Genomic DNA, 13,143 nt, shown 5'->3' with positions numbered 1-13,143 from the left:
AGCAGTTTCCAGGTTGAAGGCCACAAGCGACAGATAACTGCGGTCAGACTGGCAGCAGCCATGCATAATATAAATACTCGCATACTTGCTTGGCTTAAAATATCATTTAATTTCCGCAGTTGCGAAATCGAAATGATAACTGCCGTGACCTGTCGTTGCATCCGCATGATAGCGAGAGTTTGCGGTGTTCGCCTATCTGGGTACGAAGATTTCTCTGGCGGTCGAAACGGACCACAACCTCCTATAATTTTCATGCCTGGGCATCGGCCCAAAAGCGGCCGTTGAAGCAAGATCAAACCTACCAGCGCTCCTTGCGTGCGAAGGGTGAAAATGTAACGAGAGGGCTTCACTGCCCGCCAATGTGCGCGTGCTGTGCGTTCGCGTGCACTTCAATCTCTCTGCCACGAGCCGGTTTTCTTAAATTGTCTACGATGCGAACGCCTCATAATGTCCAGGGCAAAACAGGCCTGCCGGGATGAATTAGGCAATGAGAGAAAAACGTTCAATGCATAAAATGTTTTGTGGGCCCTCATTACAGGAGCCCATTGGCTTTTGCCGCTGCTCTTGCCCGGTTCACCAGCAATAGCTGGTTTTTATGGTATGCCTATGCAGTATGGGATAAGTCAGCCGCTTCACCACAGAAGTCGCCGTACGGATAAATCCTGTGAAATTCACCTATACGTACATCAAGGCGATGAACAATGTTTTCGGATTTTGCGGTGCGAGCGCATCTTCGTAACCAGCGACTCGTTCATCGCCGCACGCGCACTTATGCCGATCGCCGAGAGGTGGCGCTCGCAGTATTGCCGAATGGTATCCCGATTATGTTGATAAAGAAGTTAGGACCAAAATCCAAGCAAACATTAATACAGGTAGTGAACAAAATGATAGTGGATGAGAAAGTCCCCGATGAATGGCGATTAAGTAGAATGAACATGATATATAAGGGAAAGGGGGACAAAGCAGACGTAAGTAACTATCGCCCCATAACAGTGACGTCTGTGGTTTACAGGGTGGTGATGCAAATTATAAAGGATAGACTGCAGGCTTGGGTGGAGAACGATGGGGTGCTAGGGGAACTACAGAATGGGTTCCGGAAACAAAGGAGGTTGGAGGACAATCTATTTTCATTGACACAGTGTATAGAAATTGCGGAAAAGGAACATAGGCCCTTATTGCTAGCATTTCTGGATATTAGGGGAGCCTATGACAACGTTACTCAGGAGCATTTGTGGGACATATTGGGCACATTGGATGTGGAAAATGGAGTAATTAATCTTTTAAAAGATATATATAGAGGTAACAGAGTGCTCATAAAATGGGGAAAAAATGTATCAGGGCCTGTAGAGATACAGCGGGGGCTTAGACAAGGATGTCCTCTGTCCCCTTTGTTGTTCATGTTGTACCTGCAAGGTTTGGAGGCCAAGCTAGAGGGGAGCGGACTAGGTTTCAACCTATCTTTTTTCAAGCAAGGGGAATTGATTAAACAGACATTACCGGGACTAATATATGCGGACGATATAGTGATAATGGCTGACAACAAGGAAGACCTGCAGAAGTTGTTAGACATATGCAGTACAGAGGGAGATAGATTAGGCTTCAAGTATAGTAAGGAAAAATCTGCAGTCATGACATTTAATGAAGAGGGCGGCGAGCATAGAATACAGGAGTTCGTGCTAAAGGTAGTGAATGAGTACAAGTATCTTGGGGTGTGGATAAATAACAGTGTTGAGTATCTGACAGAGCATGAAAAATATGTAATGAATAAAGCTAGTAGGAATGCAGCTGTCATGAAAAATAGGGCACTGTGGAATTACAATAGGTATGAGGTGGTAAGAGGGATTTGGAAAGGGGTGATGGTCCCTAGCCTGACCTTCGGGAATGCGGTCCTGTGTATGAGGCCAGATGTTCAAGCAAGGCTGGAAATTAGGCAACGGGGAGTAGGGAGGTTAGCTTTGGGAGCACATGGCAATACACCAAATCAGGGGGTACAGGGTGATATGGGATGGGCGTCTTTCGAGAGCAGAGAGGCTAGCAGTAAGATAGCATTTGAGGAACGATTGAGAAGGATGGAGGAAAAGCGGTGGGCTAGGAAAGTTTTCAGATACCTGTATATAAAGAATGTTGACACGAAATGGAGAAAGCGAACTAGAAAATTGACAAGCAAATATCTGGACAGCAGTAAGGGGGCAAATCAGCAATTATCGGTTAAGAAAAAGGTTAAAGGAACAGAGAGAGCTTTGTGGATAACAGGGATGCTGACGAAATCGGCACTAGAAACATACCGGACCTTTAAACAGGAAATTGTCAAAGAAAATATCTATGATAATTGTAGGGGAAGTTCTTTGTTGTTTGAGGCCAGGACTGGAGTTTTGCGGACTAAGAAGTATAGAGTCAGGTACCAGGAGATAGACACTTTGTGCATTGCGTGCGGAGAGGAGGAGGAAACGGCTGAACACTTGATACTTTTTTGTAAAGGGCTTCACCCTACAGTGGAAGGCAGCGGGGCTGACTTACCCAAGGCATTGGGGTTTAGGGATAGTGAAGGGAAAGTGGATTTTAAGAGGTTAGAAGTAACCAAGCGAAGGTTATCTGATTGGTGGCTAAAAGCAAGACAGGAGTAAAATTTCACAAGACATGGCTAGGTGGCTTGAGCCACCGCCCGATGTAAAGGGTTCAGCCGTATCCATCCATCCATCCATCCAATGGTGCGCCGGTCGGCATCCATTGATCTTGGCGCTCATGGCCGGACCGAGGTGGTTCACTGTGCTTTGAATTAAGTGTGTTACGTTGAAATGGCTCGGATTTACATAACACGCACGTCGCCGAAAACATGCGCAGTTTTACTAAGTGTCATACTGAAAAGTCAAGATGTTACAGCAAAATCACCACTAAACGCCCCGTTGTACAAAACCCAACATTGGCTCATTCCTTCGTGTTATTGCATTTGTTTTTTTACGAATACTGGATCAAAAAAAAAATTCTCCGCTTGTCTCTCTGTGACGAATAGAGTCTTAGCATCACAAGCCGAATTTACATCAGCCTATGGCAGGTCAAAGAGCTCTCCTAATCACATCCGCTCACTGTTATCTAGTGTCAACGACGGTCCAGTTATCGGGAGTAATCATACTCCACAGAAACCTTTTTGTTGAGCCACCTTACATCGAGGCCCAGATATGAGTTATGCAAAGCAGCGGAACGCAGAGCTCAGAACAGTAAGTTGGATTTCAGCGCATGTGTACCTGACATATATGGTATGGAGCAACACGACAGGTCAGTTGGGAAAAAATACACTGCCACTGCAAGGAAGCCGGCTTATGCCTTCCCAACTAAGCGCTCCGAAAGGCCCCGCGAGGAATTATGAGGCATTCAGAATTAAACAGAAAAGCCGTGAGATGGCTAGCCCACTGAAGCACATTTAATGAAGGATAACAATGTGTACCGAGCAAAACCAAATCGGCCCTCACATTTAGCACCAGAATTTCGGTCCCGGTCTTGTGGGACTCAAGGAGCACAGCTCGAGAAGAATGATAAATTCTGATTCGAAATCCGTCGTGTTCTATGAACGCTCGCGGGTGAAGAGCCCGGGCAGGAGCCTATCGTTCTATGTCCCGCAGCCTAGAGTTCTTGTATGTACAGCTCCAGCCAGTCTAGAGCGAAGTTGAACCCCTGGGGCTTATGTCAGCCTTTTATACGGCCTGCACAGGTGCCGGAAAATGATGCCCCAAATTCGACTACGAGCACTATCTGGTTATACCTTGGGGAAGATATCTGAACCATAAAAAATTTGCTCTGTTTTTATTTCTACGCCCTCTGCAATAGATTATTGCAGTGGTCTTTCTTGGTTTTAGTTCTGAAAAAAAAAAGTGGAGAAGCCGAGATGAGTTTTTCAGGCATGTGACCACACATTTTCAGATCATCTCTGAGTGCAGCACTCGCGTGTATACGTCATTTTTACGCGGCTGTGGAGCGTAATTATAATATCAGGAAACCCTTTACACGAGGGATGGCTGCGTCCGTCCTTCCGTGCCACACTGTCCTAGACATGACGCTTTTGGTCAGGCGATACCCATAAAATACCCGGGACCACTTCGGAGGTCGGGAAACTTGTATTTGGTGTTAGTCCTAGGTAATCTGCACTCGAATGGCAGCCCACACGCTGTCGAAAAGGCACATGCCGAGGCCGGACTAACAAAGAATGCGTACGACTAGACTGCGAGTAGCTTACTGAGAACTGGTAGTGTCTTTAGAAATAAGGTGTAGCAAATCGCTCCAGAATGTACTTTTTTAGCAGGAAATAAGATATTAAGGCTCTTTTCTTAAATTAAAGCACTTCATGTACCACCAAAAAACTATTGACAATGGCGAGTGGTTTTCATCCCAAAATAACCTCCCCCACCCCCGGGAAAAAAAAAAAACTTGTAGAGCAATGGCGTAAATCCGCATTTTCTTCCGAATTTCCGCACATGAATGGCTACAAGTATTCACACTTGAATTGTGAACAGTATGAAACCTCAAAACAAGCGCCTTAATAACATAAATATCATCATCAGCATCAGCCTGACTATGCTTACTGCAGGGCATAGGCCTCTCCCATGTCTATCTTATTAACCCGGTCCTTTGCCATCACTGTACCGCCAGTATCTTCGGGAGACCTGCAGCATCCTATCGTGACCAGATGTTTATCCATGCCTGTTTTCAAGGCCTCTTTCTCTACGGCTCGAGACAATCATGGCGTGTTCTTTAACGAGATACCTTGACGCCTATGGAAGATGGCGAATGTCTAGTCTACCTGTTTTACTTCCCACCTGTATTGCGGGCCCTTTGATTAATTCGTTCAGGTTGATATTCGCTGTGACTGCGCTGTATTTTGCTTCTCTCGCTAATCTAAAATATTGGCGTTGAGACAAGCTCCTGCACCGCTCCGATTTCTTTCTTAGTATTAATTGGTTTGCCTTCTTCGTGAGGGGAATTCGTCATGTTCAGTTGCATTTTATGAATTCGAGAAAAACGGCTGCCAGACAGACAAATCAAATGTGAATTCCAGCGAGTGCGCATTGCCTCATTCATCTCATGAAGATTCAATTTGACGGCAGGGTGCCACATTAGAAAGCAAGCTTGAATTATTGTTTTCTCGTTGGTCGACTATCCTGTTTCGGAGTCATACTTTACAGCAACGTGCGCAAGGTTCAACCCAATAATATTTCCGCATTACTAATAACTTTTATAAAGCTCTTAAACAAGTACACTTTCCCCACGAGCTTAATGGCAAAGAACACATTAAAAAGGCAACCAAAAATATCAAGCATGCCTTTTTAGCAAACGAGCGGAAGATTTAACCAGCGTTTAGCGCTCCCGGGGAGAAACATAAACGTGTTTATCAGCAAAAAAAATAGCCAGGGGAGCGCCGGCTTTCCTCGGCGCCCAAAATTCTTCTCCAGTGGCTCCGAGGCAGTAACCAGGAGCAAGATTTAGGTGCTGAGCTGGCGTATTTTTTTTATTTACATGGACATAAAGGGAGACGTTAGTGCCTGGTTATGGCGCCGGCTACTCTTTTGCACATAACTGAAGAAAAAACACTTGAACTGGCGACATAACGGTCAACAAAACACTACAACACACACAATCATCAAGACAAATAAAAAATGGACACGCCAGCAATGCTAACATGAAATAGAAAAATTAACTATAGGTGAGGATACTACCTAGTGGCATAAAGTTAGGATATACTAAAAGGGTAGGTATGTACTAATCAGAATAAACGGTATAAAAACCACAACTTCAAATAATGAAAAAGAAACACTGAGCTGCAACAGTAACTATATCACATACATCAGATACATAATAGTAAGACATGTAAATTATCGCCACGACATTAAAGAGCAGCAACAATAACGATATTATATATATATATATATGAAAACACAAGCTGGCGTCTTCTTGGAAGATGTAGGTACGTTCGCGATCCTCACGCGCATACGCCTCGCGCGGCAAAACACGGTCGAAGGTCGGCACTGTTATTGAGTTGGGGGTTAAGCTTATTAAGTGCCGGGCTCACAGCGTACTGCTGGGCAGGTGCCTCCACAGAAGGCTGCCGAAGATCTGCACGGGCAAATGAAGCCGGCACTGCTCCCGTGTATTGCCCCGAGGTAAGGCCGCGCCGCTGTTGCACAGGAATATTGAACGCAGAGGGAAGCTCACTTCTAAGACACTGGCGCTGCGCATGCTGGCAGCATGAAGTGCGTGGAAACTGAGCGCAGTTCACCGAGCTCACTTCGAGGCAATTTCTTTCTCCAGTGAGCGTGAACTAAGTGTATCTTGTGCAATCCAACGAGCAACACCAAAGGCGAATGCCACTTATAATAAGGATGATGATTTTATTTTTCCCTCGGTAAAAGGAAAAGAAGCCGCAAAAAGCTGCTGCGAAGAGCAGCTTGACGGGGCGACTGCCCCCATATTTGACAACAGCTGGCAGGATGACACGAGTCAGCACACAGTGAAACAACAAAAAAGGTTAACAATGAAAATAATTGAAAACACTTGTTGAAAGGGACCCTAAATTTGCCTTTGTGACAGCGGTATTAGTCTAGGTCTCACAGTTCAGCGGTTCTGCCGTGGTCAAGACCACTACGTCTTCTACGATGTCGGGACTGGCGCACGATCAAAAGTCTTTCTCGTGTTCAGATTGCGGCTCAGTGTTTCTTCAAATCTTCTTGATCTTTGCACTTTAACAGAATGCGTTTGTGATGTACTATTACTGCCTAAATGACATGTCGACACTGTTACTTTAAGTCGCTGAAGTCGATACAGGGTTTCCGACTGTTTTTTCACCTGTAAACTTCGCCATTGAGCCAGCCATGAATGCAGTGCATTGCGTTATTTGTTAAATTATTTGCTTTATCCACATACGCACTGATATTTGGCTGAATCCTCATTGCAATTTTATCTCGGTTGAGTATGCCACCTTCCACATGTATCGCTCAGCTCAGGTTACTACGGTGACGGTTTCATATTCGTTAATGATTACGTATCCACATTTCGTGCGTTTGTATTATTGATTAAAAATTTTAGTTTAGGTTCTGCCTTATCGGCTAGGCCTTCCGTCGAGGATTCACTATTTAGAGCCTCATAGCTCTTCAACAATCGCAGCTGTTGTTCACTCAGTCTACACGTATAGTGCGGTATGGTATAATACGTTTGGTTCAAAACCCCAAAGCTGTATGCGGGCTATAAAAGTCGCCGTAGCGAAGGGCTCCGGACTGACTTTGGCCAGATAGGGTTTTTTTTTTAATGTGCGCAGATATCGCACATACGCAAAGGCATTTTGGCATTTCTCCTCTATAAAAATCCCACCGCCGCGGTTTGGATACGATCCCTCGCCTTTGTCCTCAGCAGCCCAACGGCATAAGCACTAATCCACTGCGGCACACCCTCCGTCGACAGAGTTCAAGTGTTATGCCTGCCAGGTACAGTTCCATACTGCAACCTGTCCGCATCCAGTCAAATTTAGAGTCCTTGCTCTAGGATAATGAGACTAATAAGACTGTGTACTTTATCCCATCAACGGCGCCCTCTGGCAGATATTTCCAGGTTTAAGAATTCTCACCGAAAAACAGCGAGCTTACACAGTACAGAGAAAGAAGACACGTTCACACAGCGCCGTTTCTTTCTTTCTCTTTCTGTAAGTGCCCGTTTGTGTTCGCGTTGGCCTATCGTACCGACGATGTCAGACAAGGCTAAGGTAACCTCAATGGACGCCAAAGGCTTACATTCGAAAATACTGCGCCGTCACTTTCACCTTGTCCGCCTAACCAGATAACACAGTCAGCAGATTTATGTATCCAGTGTGAAATCCGGCCTGACGAATCGATTTATGTCGCTTGACAGAATATGATGCTCTAAGCACATACCTCAGTACTGGGCGCTCCTTGGTCAGCTATCGGCCGATAGTAAACTCTTTGTGCTTGACAACTGCACAGCCGACGATAGTGAGGACACCCAACATGGAACTCACTATGAGCAAGACAAAGCGAGCGGCTGTTTCCCGGATCCTTTTATTGCTCCAGCGACCCCACACCCTAAAGGGTGCTGATAATGTAACATGACGCAGAGACCATAAAGACACTGATAACGCTTGAGGCTGTAGCTGGGGCGTCGTGAAGTGATATGTGGGCTCCGAGAAACTTCGGCTTTCGCTCTGCTGCATCAGGCATTGGATAAGGAATGTGCCGCTCGCCCTCTTTTTCCCAGAGCTGTCTATGAAAATGCCCTAGAGCGTGTTATCACCTCGATGCTAGCTTGGGCCAAGACACATTCGTCATATCTGCGCATGCTGCTCTTCTTGCCGTAATTGTGCCAGGAGTGAATGTTCGCCACCATTTCCATTCTCGATGTGAGAAATGGAAAAAAATAGCGCATATTTCCAACATCGTCCAATTAAAAAAGCGCTTTTGCCATACAAATCGGCACATTCGAAGTTGGTAAAGCAAAGTATCGCGAATTTGTGATTTTTAAGTGTTTTAAAGAAAAGCTTCCCGCATGGGACGACACAAAGTCTGGCGGAGCAGGTTGACTGCTTGAAGGCATCCATGTTTACCCCTTCGGTTTTGCTAGCTGTGTCTGAATGCTTTGAGAAAACAATGAAAAAGCGTTCGGCCTGCCCAGGAGAATCACACTATATACCGGGCTAGTTGGTTGCGACGCATATGTATCAGCAACGCGAACACAATCGGGAAGAAGCGCTCTGTCCTATCTGCACCCTCTTGCTGATTGTGTTCGCGCGGCTGATATACATGCCCAGCGGAAGAGGATAGCAAGAAGACAGAATTGCTCCCCTACTTCCACAAGACGTCACATGGGCTGAAAAAAGTGGCTCAAAACTTTGGCGCAACTTTGGTGTTTTCTGCTCCTCGAAATCTCACTGGTTTGTGAGCCCAAATCACTGCTGGCCAGCAGGGAACTGGCGCTTGCATCCCTAAGCATCCGATGAAGTCAACACGTGCGCAGTGGGGGTGGTTTACTCCATCCCATTGGCTTGCGGCAAAATATACATTGTGCAAACTGGAGCGTGTCTAAATGAACATTAAAAGCAACACAGAACAACTTTGGGTTCGCGCACGGGAAGCAATTCAGCCTTGCATGTCAAAGAAAGCAAGTCTTCCCCTGTGTTTCGTCTGGTCCGTATTATCGGTCGGGGGAAATCAAGACGTAGGCGGCTGATGCTGTAGCCGTTTTTAATGAGAAAAAATAAGCAGTTGTGCTTAAGCGATCCTTCACTTATAATCACCGAAAAGGAGTATCAGTGTTTATCTTCGTAAAGTTTTTCCTTCACCTTGTTCAGATTGTGCACTTTCACAGGAATAATGTATAAATGTGGCTCAATTCACCGAAATAAATCATACGTAACTCCAGCAATGTTGTGTGTGTGCTTCTTTGCCTTGTCCTGCGTCACTTTCGCTGGTTCTACCATCTGTGACTAATCGAGTAGCGTAAATCACGGGTAGCTTGCAGATACTACGGTAAACAAGATCAACAGTGACGTAATGAGAACCAGCGCTCGCCATTGTCCGGAGACCTTCCTTTGAGGGGCATTCGCCGCTGCGTTTTCTAGTTGTATGCGACGGTAGCTAGCAAAGGATAGGTTTGAAAGGAGAGATATGGGGGAGGCACTTTCCCTGCACTGAGCATAGTCAGGCTGATGCTCATGATGATGATAAAGCGGTCTAAATAAGTAGTGCAGCGACCATTTTTCCTGAGGTCTGTGACGTCAACACTGCGCTCAGGAGGCCATAATTAGTGAACTTGTAAAGAGGTTAGATAACCATTCAATACACGGTAACCTCGTGGTAGCCGTTGGCTGGTTATTAAGCAGTGGAAAGGGGCTATAATAGTCTCACTGATGGATTGATGCCAAAACAGTCACGTTTACTTATTTATTACACTAGCCTCATGGCTCCAGCGGACGTTACGGATGGGAGTGCAGTTAAAAACCGTAAACTCTCTGAGCCGAAAAAACACCATAAAAGCATCTAATACAGCAAAAAAAGCATAAGTTGATGCAAAATTCGAGATCAGATAAGGAAGCAAGGTAAATTAGTCAAATGCATAGTCTTCAGCGATGATTTTAAAAAAGAAATTACCGGAAATGTTGGCGACCGAAGTGTGAAGACAATTCCAATCTGTATAAACCAGTTAAAATATGAATTGATGTGGCAGTACGGCAGGCCTGCATGACGGCGAAGATCTCTGTGACCTAGTATGAATGATGGCTCAGAAAAACAATCAGTTTAATCAGGTGCTTGTGAAAATATATCTCGTGCAAACTACTTAGCAATCGCGAGAATTTTCTGCGTAAGGAAAGGCTAGGAAGCTTCAAGGTTCTTTTCTTTGCAGTTCCGCTAGCAGCGATGGAAACGTTAGACAATATAGAACACGCACTATGATTCCGTATCGATCTTAATCGATTAGCAAGGGTATCAAATCCTGGATTCCATCAGAGATCGCGTTTTCTGATTTCGACCGCACTAGGGTTTTGTACAGTAGTAATTTAAAGAATATGATACCATAAAAAGTTATGCTGCAAATAACCAGGCATGCGGTTAGCATTGTTGCTGTTATAGTCGACATGCCACTGCAATGCAAGGCTAGGCGTTATATGTACTCCTAAATATTTAGACGTTGTTACGTTCGAGTAGGTACTGAGATATCGTGTGAACAAAGATTTCTTTGGCAGAGCGGTGATAAACACGCACAACCTTGCATTTGTTAGGATTAAGTCTCATGAGGCAGGTGTTGCACCAATTAAAGACTTTGTTTAAATAATGTTGAATACAGATGGGTCTAGGTGAGTATAGAAATAGAAGTGATTACTCAGTAAATAACGCAATCATCTGTGAAAAGTGTGATCTGGATTTAATAGATTTTGGTACCTCATTTAATATTGTAGGAAGAATCATAATCTAAGCGCCGAACCTTGAAGAACGTCGGAGATAACAACACCTGGTTAAGAATCAGCGTTATTAGGAGTAACAAACTGAGTTCTGATACGCAAAAAAACTCTCTATTCATGAAAGAATATTAGTGTCCATGTTCAGTTCACGAATCATTAAACGAAATGGTTAGCGATTAAAACGATCATGAACCAACTAGCCCAACAATTTACTCTATTGAAAGACGATCAAACGCTATCTGAAAACAAAGTATGCAGTGAACGAAATGATCAGGCAGGCTTTCGCAAATAGTACTATCAATCAGGCAGTAGAGAAATGCGCAGCATATAACCAACTTTTATATATAAGCTTTATAGATTACGAGAATGCATTTTTCTCAATTGAAACATCAGCAGTCCGGCAGGCCTTAAGGAATAATGGCATAGCAAAACATTATGTAAAAATTCTGGAATATGACTATAGCCGGTGCACAGCTACCATAGCCCTACATAAAGTCATAAATACAATTCCAATAAGGAAGGGTGTCAGGCAGGGAGACACGATCTCGCCAGTGCTGTTCGCCGCCTGTTTACAGGAGGTATTCCGAGGTTTGTGTTGGGACCAGTTGGGGATAAAAGTTAATGGGGAATATCTAAGTAATTTCCGATTCGCTGATGGCATTGTCTTGCTCAGTAACTCAGGAGATGAACTCCAAAACATGAATAATGGACTGTGGATCCAAAATTTAATACGCAGAAGATCAACGTAATGTTAAACAGTCTCGGAAGGGAACAGCAGTTTGCAGCTGATAGCGAGGTGCTGCAAATGGTAAGGCAATACGTCTACTTAGGGAAGGTGGTGACCGTGGATCCGGATCGCAAGATTGAACTAACTAGAATAATAAGAATGACAAGCAAGCGCATTTGGCAGGCTCTCTCTGATCATGGATAGCTTATTACCAATATTCCTCAAGAGAAAAGTATACAACAGCTGCATCCAACCAGTGTCCACGTGTGGGGCCTAAACGTGGAGAATAAGGAAAGGGTTCAGCTTAAGTTAAGGAGAATGCAACGAGCTATGGAAAGAAATGGGCTTGGGAAGGGCATATGATACGAAGGCAAGGTAATCGATGGTCCTTAAGGGTAACGGAGTGTATTCTAATAGAAGAGAAACGTAGCAGGGGGAGGCAGAAAGTTAGATGGGCGGATGAGATACAGAAGTTTGCGGGGACAGGGTGGCCGCAGCGAACACTCTCCAGGTTTAATTGGAGAGACATGGAAGAGGTCCTTGTCCTGCAGTGTGCTTAGTCAGGCTGATGATGACGAAAAATGAAAACAATTCCTTGTCTAATGCGCCGTATAAATAATGGGCGAAAAAATAAGGCGCATCTCTAAAAAAATTAGTAACGAAGCCATGCTGAAAGAGAAAAAAAAGCGAATGATTTCCAAAGAATTTAGCCAATCTATATTTGAATTCCTCAAACATTCTCCTTCGGACATTCGTTAACGGTATGGGTGTGTAATTAATATAAGAATGAGTATCACCAGACTAATTGGTACCAGCAGGCTCACCTTCTGGTTTCCGGGTAAGTGTCCTGATATCTAGCGATTGCGAGAACAGTGCACACAAGTAAATAGAAAAAGACGCACGTATCCTTATAGTTGGTGGCCTCTATTCCTTTAAAACGAAGAAACCTTTAGATTACTATCTTTGTGCACCGGGACAATCAATCACAACTGGCTCCATTTATGAATTCTCCTCCAAGTCGCAAAATAGGAAGGACAGAGGTTATTGCTGAAGAAAAGTTTTTGAGAAGGCGTCATTGAGGACATTGCGATGAAGGAACGGCTGTGCCGCTGCTATTGTTTAGCCACATTGTTTTTGTGCCTGATACCAATAGTGATGCCACTAAACTTATCGTTTTTAGTCAACAGTAGTGAAGGCGTGCTGCAGAAAAAAAAAAACATCTTTGGCGTGCTTTTCGATAACCTGAAATCGCTATGATCAGAACAACCGCTCATTTTTTCATTGCGAAATCGCCCGCCCCCTTTACTTACAACACATTTTAATGAGGTGGGGAACCATGGAGAATGACGCTTGCTTGATATCATGCGTAAGGCTATGACTCGTAAGATATGACGCTTAAGGAGGGAGGGAGCAAGGAAAAACTCTTTTGGAGTAGTGGAGCTGTGTAGTAACGTTCATCACTTAGAGT

General features: G+C 44.5%; 1 protein-coding gene across 1 annotated transcript in view; it reads right to left on the bottom strand.

The window, feature by feature from the left end:
- The window catches only part of LOC144127946 (2-succinylbenzoate--CoA ligase-like), a 95,377-nt gene extending 87,337 nt beyond the window's left edge, over nt 1–8,040 (bottom strand). Inside the window, exon 1 of the mRNA XM_077660961.1 lies at nt 7,911–8,040. The gene's annotated coding sequence lies outside the window, so the exon portion shown is untranslated. The remainder of the gene's footprint in view (nt 1–7,910) is intronic.
- Between the last annotated feature and the right edge of the window lie 5,103 nt (nt 8,041–13,143).

The sequence above is a fragment of the Amblyomma americanum genome, chromosome 4, assembly GCF_052857255.1.
Source record: "Amblyomma americanum isolate KBUSLIRL-KWMA chromosome 4, ASM5285725v1, whole genome shotgun sequence".
In the NCBI taxonomy this organism is placed as follows: Eukaryota; Metazoa; Arthropoda; class Arachnida; order Ixodida; family Ixodidae; genus Amblyomma; species Amblyomma americanum.
The sequence above is the reverse complement of the archived record's forward strand: the minus strand, read 5'-3'. Positions and strand labels throughout refer to the sequence as shown.